This window comes from Sesamum indicum, linkage group LG8 (genome assembly GCF_000512975.1).
Source record: "Sesamum indicum cultivar Zhongzhi No. 13 linkage group LG8, S_indicum_v1.0, whole genome shotgun sequence".
NCBI lineage: Eukaryota > Viridiplantae > Streptophyta > Magnoliopsida > Lamiales > Pedaliaceae > Sesamum > Sesamum indicum.
Window position 1 is genome coordinate 6315537 of NC_026152.1, and position 10828 is coordinate 6326364.

The following is a 10828-nucleotide window of genomic DNA, read 5'->3' on the forward strand; positions in this document are numbered from 1 at the left end:
ATAAGTGAATTACTTTCCAATTTTAAAAAAGTATAACACAATACAAATATATATTAAAATATAACATAAAATTTATATGTGTCATATTCAATAATTATTTTATAAAAATATTATAATTTACTAAGTTGTTGATTAAATTTTTTTTTATATAAGGATTAAATGTATAAATAAAATTACTATAGTTTATTATTATCCAAAATAAAATATATGATATTGACTAATAATTATACTATATGGTCAATTTTGAATATAAAATTGATGAAGTATTGAATAAGAAATTAAATATGTAAAAATTTTAAAAATAAAAATATATATAAAAAATTTGAAAAAGCTCGCGAGCCGGCTTGCGAGCTGATGAACAGAGGGAACTGAGTTCGATCCGTTAGGAGCTCAAGTCGAATCGAGCTGGCTCGCAAGCTTAACTCGTTGGCTATCCCTAACCACCGCCATCAATCCCTCAACCATCAGCGGCCAGTACATCAACTTCGATGATGCGACGTAAATTTATTTATCTAATTTTTTAGTCTTATTTTATCTTGAAAATATCTAATATTAGAACAGGTGACCTGAAAGCCAATTGGATTGGCATGCTTTTAATCTATTCTGATAATAACTCGATTTTTATGTAATATTATTCGTGAATAAAATGAGTATTTGCTATTGGCCTTTCATTTGTTGTGCTCATTATATTTATGTTTGCATTACTTTCAAACATCACAACAAAGCCCAAAACCACCTGAACAACCATGCAACAGTTGGACTGCGCATTGGATAGCGGTCATAAAATCAAGTATTTAGGATTAGGTCTGAAATGTTCCAAATCGAGGATCTCGAGAGTGGGCATCGAAGTGTTTCATCAGCGATAGACGTGGGACGTCTATGAGATCTTAATGGATCGATTGACTAGGTGTCGGATCGACTAAACTGACTCACGGGGATCATCATATAGAAGCCTTGGAGGCTTTCGATATGACTTGAGTCCCCGGCTCTGATAGTACGGGAGTAGTCCTCAGACTTTAGGAATCGCGGCAATCACGTGCATGCAATGACTGTATCTTAGATTTGTGCGAGAGGTGATCGTATCTCAGACATGGTCATCATAAGCCTTATCTAGTGCATTCAAAGTATGTTGCGAGGATGGGGAGTTCCAAGAAGAGGATTCGTCTCCTGTCAAAGTGTGATAGAGGTATCTCCTATGCATTTGGAGATGCGTTAACGCTCTATAAACTTGTGGTCACAGTCACTGGTCGAATAGAAAAAAGAGGTTCATAGGTCGAATAATTTGGCCTGACGTGATTTCAAGTATTAAGCATAGACGCCTAGTTCAAGATAAAAACCGACACCCCATGCCCTAGACTAAGGCCAAGAGATGGTAGAAAGAAAGACCATACCAGTATAGACCCGGGAGCCTAAACATTTACATGGATTTTCACATAGTCTCTAGTGTCATGAACCATTGTTAGATGACCACCCATGGTGATGGATTTTCATGATCAAGGATTGATCAAAAATTATTAATTAAATTAAATTTAATTAATAATAGGGTTGGACACTAGCCCAAGTCTAGCTTATAGGTGAACCTAAAGAGTTACACCCAAATCACCAAAAAGGGACGAGGAATTAATTGAAAATTAATTCCATAAGTAATTGGATTTCTTATATATGAGAGGGATCCATCGGATGGATAAGCTCAATGATAAATTAATTGGATTAATTTATATTGGGCTTGCCCTTATTATTTAAATAAGTTGGACTTATTATTTAATAAAGGCTTATTGGGTTCATATATTTAATTGGGTTAAATATATGATGGACTTAATTAAGTGACCTTTAATTAAATTGAATTTAATTAAAATTTATTGGTCCTTATATTTTAATTAATTAGAATTGGCCCAAGCCCATTAATTAAGCTGGTGGAAATTATTACGAAAGGAAATTATTGACTAACAAATTGAGTTGTGGAGTCCCAAGTTCCAGTGTATTGTGGATGCAACTTTAGAGGGTTTCTATGTTGAAGCCTTGGGTGAACGGATCAAACAAAGGAGGCTCAAAATAAATCAAATTAAAGGTAATTCTTGATTTATAATTTATGCACCTCTCATTTTACATTCAAGCATTAACCCTGTTAATTTCATTGTTGTTTATTTTTATTAACTACATTGAACGTTTGGGAACTCCAAGGGTACACCTCTTGGAACTATGGTTTTATTGCATTTTCGTTTTAATTTACGTATTATATTATCACCGCTTCCGCTTGCGCATTTTCGAACCGATCCACTCGCACATCGAGGTACTTTCAAGTGGTATTAGAGCTCGGTTCGATGTAATGGCTTTGGTTATGTGTGAATAAGCATCAAAATATGTTCTTTATTGTTTTTGAAGCATGATATATTTTTTGCTTATTCTTGAATAATTATGTGAGAAAATTAATTTGTTTAATTTTTGCAATTTTAGATGATTTTAAGTATTTTATAAAATTGAATTTTCTGATAAAATATTTATTTTAATTTCAGTTTAATGTGTGAAAATAAAAAAATAAAAAATTGGCATTGTAGCAGTGCACTGCCGGCTGGCAGTGTGCAGCGTTTGCGCGCTGGAAGACAGTGCATACAAGCGCACGCGCACGGACTACTGGTAGGGGAGCCTGCGCACGCGCAGTCGGCTGTGCTGTCGACGGCCGACGGCTGGGCCGTTTTTCACCTTTTTTCGAAAAATTGAATTTTTTAGTTTCTACAAATTTTTTTTAAAAAAAATTAATTATTGCTTATTTAATTTTGGGAGAAAATTGAATTTTTTTTTCTAGAATTAAGTTTCTTTAATTAATTTGGTTTAATTGCGTGCATTGGATGCACGAGGCTTAATCATTCATTTGAGTTTCAAATTTTGAGCTTATTGTTTTCTATATATATTTGTTTGTCGTGATATTGGATATCGTGATATTATTGAATGTTATTTTCTTTTCTAGCATGATTGATTGTTATTATGTGCTAGAATGAATGTGATGGATGATCATGGAGCCATAAACTACGTGTATGTCTTTTAACTTTTGTTGGGTGAGTTCGTCTACCCTTGTAATTTTATTTTCTCCTCCCTCCTCGTTTCTAACCTTGGAATAATAAGACTTGCTATCACCCTCCTGATGTACTCCCCCCACTTCTGTTCGGGGTTTCTTATTCGATTGTAATGGGAGTAGAATAGGACATTTTTTGTGAGATTTTTTCGTTTTGAGCAAGCCCATGAAGAAGAAGGCCACAAAGGAGGAGGCCCACGGAGAAGGTGGCCCATGGAGATATCACAAAGCCCATCTATATGCTGATGGTAAAAATATTTGTAATAGCATAAGGCTACCCTAGACTGACCATAAACTCACTGTAGGCTGAGTAGGTCGCATAGGTTGGGCTCGTGATCATCCAACAGGGGTACGCTAGGTTCATTGTATGCAATTCGCTTATTTAAATTCTTTAAATATTTGATATTTATGCATGTAATATTAATTTTGGATGAGGTCTCATCTAAAATTCAAAATAACTCTCGCTTGATTGGACCAAGTTGAATATTAGGCCCATAATAGACTTGGATCAAAATGGTTTTGATCTGTCCAAGTCTTCCATCCACAGTAATGTGGTGAGAAAGCTACCGATACCCAAGTGTGATCTCACTAGTCGTGGCACATTTAGGATAGAGAAAAATTGCACTATAGTTGTGAACAAAGGAACATGTTCACCGTTTTCCTATCTCACGAGTCGTGGGGGCGACGAATAAAATTTGATTTGATTGATGGGTCGGGCCTAACACCGAGTAACACGATTCACTTGAAGTCCTCAGAATCATGTGAAGAGGTGGGGCAAAGGATCTTGGGAATCTCATGGGATGAGAATAGTATTGTATACCTCCCACGTGGCTTTTGTCATGTGAATTGTAAAAGCAGGGCATGGAAAATTCGCTCGTGGATCCCAAGCCCACTAGAAAATATTGTTCCCGAAACCCCACTTAAGAGTGGTGGGCTTTCACTGTGAGAGAGTTAAAGACTAAAGACCAAGTCTTTAAGCTTAATCATAATATTACAATCATTCGCTGAGTTCTGTTTAATTTTCTATTGTTTAGAAAATGTCTAAGAATCCTTTAACCATGAAAATAGAGACTAGTAAATTCAATGGCACGAACTACAACGATTGACTGCAAAATCTAAGGATTGTCCTAGATTTCGAGAACCAGGACTATGTCTTGGACAAGCCACTCCCAACAGCCTTGCTAGAAGGATCCTCACCCGAAAAACGTGTCACTTTCGATAAGTGGCTTGAGGATAACCGTAAGATCCATAATATCATATTGGCTTCAATGTCCAATGACATCCAAAAATAATATGATAGGCTGGATGATGCTCCCTCTATAATGCTTAACATGAAGGAATCAATGCAATTCCTGATAGGCATATTAGATATGTTGCCATAAATGCATTCTTTGGGACCAAGGTGGTCGAAAGATCATTTGTACAAAATCATGGGGTTAAGATGCTATCCCTAATGGAGAAGCTCGAAGACCTTGAAGCTGGGCTTAACAATGACACGTACATTGATATGATCCTTCAATCATTTCCTCGAGAATGATCATCAAAGTGTCCTATGGAGACTTGCATTAAGAGTTGCATTCATTTGATCAATGACGTGTTTCATCGGCGACAGACTTGAGACGTCTATGTGACCTTAATGGGTCGATTAACTAGGTCTTGAATCAACTGAACTGACTCATGGAGATCGTCATATGGAAGCATTGGGGGCTTGATCGATATGACTTGAGTCCCCAGCCCCGGTAGTATGGGAGTAGTCCTTAGACTTTGAGGAATCACGGAAGTCACATGCATGCGATGACTATATCCTAGATTTGTGCGAGAGGTGATCGTATCTCAGACATAGTCATCATAAGCCTTATCTAGTGCATTCAAAGTATATAGCGAGGATGAGGAGTTCCACAATGAGGATCCGCCCCCCGTCAAAACGTGACAGAGGTATCTCCTATGCACTTGGAGATGCGTAACGCTCTGTAAACCTATGGCCGCAGTCATTGGTCGAATAGGAAAAGAGGTTCCTAGGTCGAACAATTTGGCCTAACGTGATCTCAAGTATTAAGCATAGATGCCTAATTCAGGATGAAAACCAACACCTAATTTCATGCCATAGACTAAGGCCAAGAGATGGTATACGGAAGGACCATACCCGTATAGACTCGGGAGCCTAAACATTTACATAGATATTCGCCTAGTCTCTAGTGACATGAACCGTTGCTAGACGGCCACCCATGGTGATAAGCTTTCTTGATCAAGGGGTGATCAAGAATTAATTAAATTAGATTTAATTAATAATAGTGTTGGACACTAGCCCAAGTCTAGCTGAAAGGTGAACCTAAAAAGTCTCACACAAATCACCGAGAAGGGATGACGAATTAATTGAGAATTAATTCCATAAGTAATTGGATTACTTATAAACTAATTTAATTTAATCGGATGGATAAGCCCAAGGATAAATTAATTGAATTAATTTATATTGGGCTTGCCCTTATTATTTAATAAGTCGAACTTATTATGTAATAAAGACTTATAAGGTTTATATATTTAATTGGATTAAATATATGATGGACTAAATGAAGTGGACTTTAATTAAATTGAATTTAATTAAGATTTATCGGGCCTTGTATCTTAATTAATTAAAATCTGCCCTAACCTATTAATTAAGTTGGTGGAAATGATTAGAAAAGGAAATTGTTGACTAATAAATTCACTTTTGGAAAGTGTCATCTTAGTGATCCTTTATTTAAAATAATGGATTTTATTACCTTATGGATGGTTAAATGAACCTAGACATATTTTAATGCATCCATACAAGATATATATGTATATTAGTTATTTGGAATAACTAATGAATATATAACAAAGCAAGAAAATAATTTCTCTCTTTCCAATCACTCCACCCGGCCGAACCCCCACTTGTGCATACTTGGTGTGTTTTTTTCCTTAATTCTTTTATAGAAAATTGAGTTGAGGAGTCCCTAGTTCCGGTATGGTGTGGACGCAACTTTAGAGGGTTTCTACGTTGGAGCGTTGCGTGAACGGATCAAACGAATGAGGTTCGAAATAAATCAAATCAAAGGCAATTCTTAATTTATGATTTATGCACCTCTCGTTTTACATTCAACCATTAACCCCGTTAATTTCATTGTTGTTTATTTTTATTAACTACATTGAGCGCTTGGGAACTCCAAGGGTATACCCCTTGGAACTATGATTTTATTGGGTTTTCGTTTTAATTTACGCATTTTATTATTGCCGCTTCCGCTTACGCATTCCCGGGCCGATCCACTCGCACTTCGAGGTACTTTCATCTAATATAATATGTTCTTTCAGGTCTGACCGCAGGTTCTATGAACGCATCAACGCGGTCGTGCGGGGACATTTTCCCCACCCGTGGCCGTGTCTGAGGAGGTGCCGCTAGAGCACCAGCATTCTGGCTCGAGAGCATGAAGGTTATCAATTTTAAATTAATTTAGTTGTATCTAATAATTAATTGTTTAATAAAATTTACTAATATTTTGTTTACTTTTATTACTGCAAACGACCTACTGGTGGGACTGTGACGATGAGTCCATGTTCCGTATCTTCCACATGTGGGTTGACAAGTACATCCGGAAGACTTTTTCCATCACTAGGTCCAGTTTGATCAGGCCACTCTGGCTGGTCAATGAGGTCTGCCTCCAGCTCCAAACGTACTAGGCCAGTGAGGACTTTAGCAGGAGTCCTTGAAGAATAGGGCGAATTGGGCGGCGAACCCCACGACGTCCTCGACTGTGTACTGGGTGTCTTCCTTAGTCGACATGCAGAAAAGGAAGTTGGTAAATAAATACAATGATTTATCATTATTTTTTAAATACGATGCTAATTGTCTTTTCTTCTACAAGAGACAGAGCTCGGTCGACCACCTAAGCAGATGAAATTATTTGAGCGGTGCTACAAGAAAAAAGAGGACGGCGGCTGGAACGGGCCGAGGGCGCGGAGGTGAAGGTAAGTACCTAAATTATTAATATTATTTTTTTAATAATTAATTATCCGTCAAAAGTACTAACAAGTTTGTTTTTTTCGTAAGAGACGTTCCAAAAGCTGAAGCTGCTCGAGGATCATGAGCCTCAAGCCACGGTCGAGGACCACGATGCCCGTGTTCAATCGGAGGCTTCAGAGGCAAGAACAAGGGCCGAGTATCCAATCTTGGCTCTGAGGTCCATCTCTCCAGCCGCACATTCACATCACCATCACCACCCCCATCGACACCGCCACCGCCACCGCCACCGCCAAACCCGATCATAGAGGACTGCATCGGTCGCCTTGAGCTCATGATGGCTGACATGATGGCCATGATGAGAGAGATGTGGGCCTCCTCCTCGACTGCAGCACCGCCTCCGACAAACCCTTCAATCTCGAATCAGGGCGATATAGACTTTGCGATGAGGAGGGGTTAGATTAGGTTTTACATCTTTTTCATATTAATATAATATTTTTTCTTTATTATTCATGCTTCATAACATTTATTACATTTCATTATTTTATATTTATTTAGTTAATTAAATTCATAAATGCAGTTAATTAGAAATTCATTAAATTAATTTAATTATATATGAAAATTGATTAAAATATATAAATTTATTTATTTACTCAAATTTATTAAATTAATTAGTAAATTACAAAATATATATATAATTTATAAAATTATAAAATTCAAAAATTAGGAATGGTCTTAGTAATGGTAAAGAAAATGTTATAAATTCAAATAAATAACGGTTCCAAATACTGTTATCAAAATAATTCTAAACACGTATTCCCGAATTGAACGGACCGTTCTAAATACCATTGCAACAATCATTTCAAATAAGTGTTCCTAATTAGTGGCTAACCGTTTCGAATACCATTACTATTTTAGTTTTTAATATGTGTTCCAAACTAAGAATACCCATTCCTAATACTATTACTAAAATAATTCTACAAACGTGTTCTTAATTAAGACTAACCGTTCCAAAATCCGTGGCAATATACAATTCAAAATCCATTCGTACATTTATCATCAGTATTAATAAAAACAATTCCAAAATTGAGTCACAAGTATTATAAAATATGTTCCAAAAGTTTCCCCACAAATTAATTTAGCCGTCCCGAAACCCTTAAAAATTGATCCTATTCAAACAACAAAAGAAATTGGATAAATTCAATATTAGGAACGAATTTCATTCAGTGTTACAGTAACTGTCCAAAATAGGAACTATTTTGCCAAAGTCGTTCCTGAAGTTTTGTAACACCGTCTGTAAAGGTGGATTATGAATCGTTCCAAAATCATTTCAAAATCGCTCTAAATAAGTTCGATATCATGTAAACCATTCCAAAATTCGCCCCAAATCCCGCCTTTTTTTATAGTACGTGAATATATTATATTTTTAATAATCGAGGCTAATTTTGTCCATTTTTATTAATTTAAAGGATTATAACAAAGATAGGAGAATAATTGAAGATTCATTTAGTTTAGAGGGACAATTGATGAGAGTGGTATACTTTGATGGTGTAAAATGTATTTAACCATTTATAATATCTTATAAGTTCTTATATTGTATAAGACGTTTCTTGAGTTTATAAGATACTAAATCATATATTTAAAAAAAGTTATCGAAGTGTTTAGATTAAATAAGATTACACAACTTATAATATGTTATTAATAAAAAAATTCATAATTAATTCGAAGGAAATTAAACTAAGTTGTTAAGATTTTTCAAGCAAGTTGAGAACTAGAAATGGAGCTTATAAACTCATAACATCTTAATTTTGGATCTTATAAGCTTAATTTTTAACAAAAAGTTACCAAACACTTTGGAATATAAACTCTAAAATATATATCTTATATAGATGTTTTGAAAAGGTTATAAACTATCCAAACACCCTTCCGTAGAACTAAGACTCAGTTTGGTTAGCAAAGTTGGGAGCCCATGACCATGAGGTCATGAATCTAGAGTGTCTGACTACTTTCATTGTAGTAATTTTTTAGTTTTATATTATTATTTAGGACTAATTAAACTTAAACCCCCTTTAAAAACGTAAAATTACACTTTCTTTTATAAAACTTTCAAGGTTACACTTGCACTCCCTTCAAGAATTCTCCATGTACAATTGTACTCCTTCCGTCAGGGTTTAGACAGTGTGAACAAAAAATTTATATAAACTTATCATTTTATCCCTCATTTAGTATTTCATATAATTTATTGATAAAGATATCCTAATAATAATTTTGTATGTGTAAGGGGTAAATGTAATATACTTAAATTCAAAAAAGTATAATCGTAATAAATATGTTTTTGAATTATTGACATTAAATAAAAATAATTATTGATAAATGAAAATACTAGCTAATGAAAACATTAATTAGAGAACTCATCTTTCAAATATTATCAACACTGTAAAAAGTTATCTCTGTCATCAATGGCTGTTTTAATTTTAATGAATTAAATATTTGGATAAAATACATTTCTTGAAATTTGAGACATATAAATTACAACAAAATTAATTTCAATTTCTAGAATTAAATATACCCCAAAAAGACAAAAACCTTTTGAAATCCGTAAATTAAATTTCTAAATAAAGGAATGTATATCACTCTTTTAATCAAATGTAATCAAATAAAAAATTCTTATATAGAGAAACTTCATCAATAAATAGAGAAAATGTCAAATATTTGATTTTATAGAACGAAAATATAGTCAAATAGTGTTTTTGCACGAAAAACATTGTTATTTTACCAAACAAAAATATTTTCAATAAATTTATGGTACTTTTCCTTGGTTGTTTACTTTTGTAGTGGGTTAAATGATTGATAGGGCCTCACTGGATAAAATATGAGATATATAGGATAAATACATCATGTTTATAAAATATTTACCATAATGGATAATTTAATGTATTGAAAAATCTTTAAAGGCCATGTTTATTTCCACCTATGGAATTAGGTGCCTAGATAATAATTTGTGATTGTATTGAAAATTTCGTGGGAAATGATCAATTAATAAGTTGTTTACTACATATTAGGTCTTTTTTAGGATGATGTGGATGATATATATTTTTTATTGGGTGTGACATCTGTAGAATTTTTTACGTAATTGGGAAGCTAATTGGTAATTATTAAAAATTTAAATTTAATTAGTAAATAAATTATAGATGGAATTTGGGATATGGTAAAACTTGAACGGATTAAATTGGAGTTTGGTATAATATTTTAAAGCAAATCACATTAATTAAGAAATTAAAGAAAGGATGTAATGGGTTTTATGAAAAAAGTTTAATTAAATAAAAATAATAATAATAATATTATATATATAATAATATATATAAACATATATATATATAATAATATGTATATAGAGATATACATATAAAAAATGATAAAAGAGAGAGTGGATGAGAGTGGCGGCCAAGCCCACCTCATTTCTCTCTCCTCTTTTCTTATTACTCACACACACATGCACAATTACAGTATATTCCAAAACACAAACAGTTAGAAATTTGCAATTTCTCGCGGTGAACGAACAGGTACAAAAATTTATATTTTAAATTATAATAATTTATATAATTATATTATTATTTACTCCGTTTATTAAATGTAGTTTATATTGAGCGATATACTATTTTATCGGAGTATTTTATGATTTTGGCTATTTAAATTAGTGTCAAATTAAATATCACAATTGCTATAAAAATGATATAGTTGGGCAATTAAATTATTTGATTTGTTAGATTTAATTATCATTATAG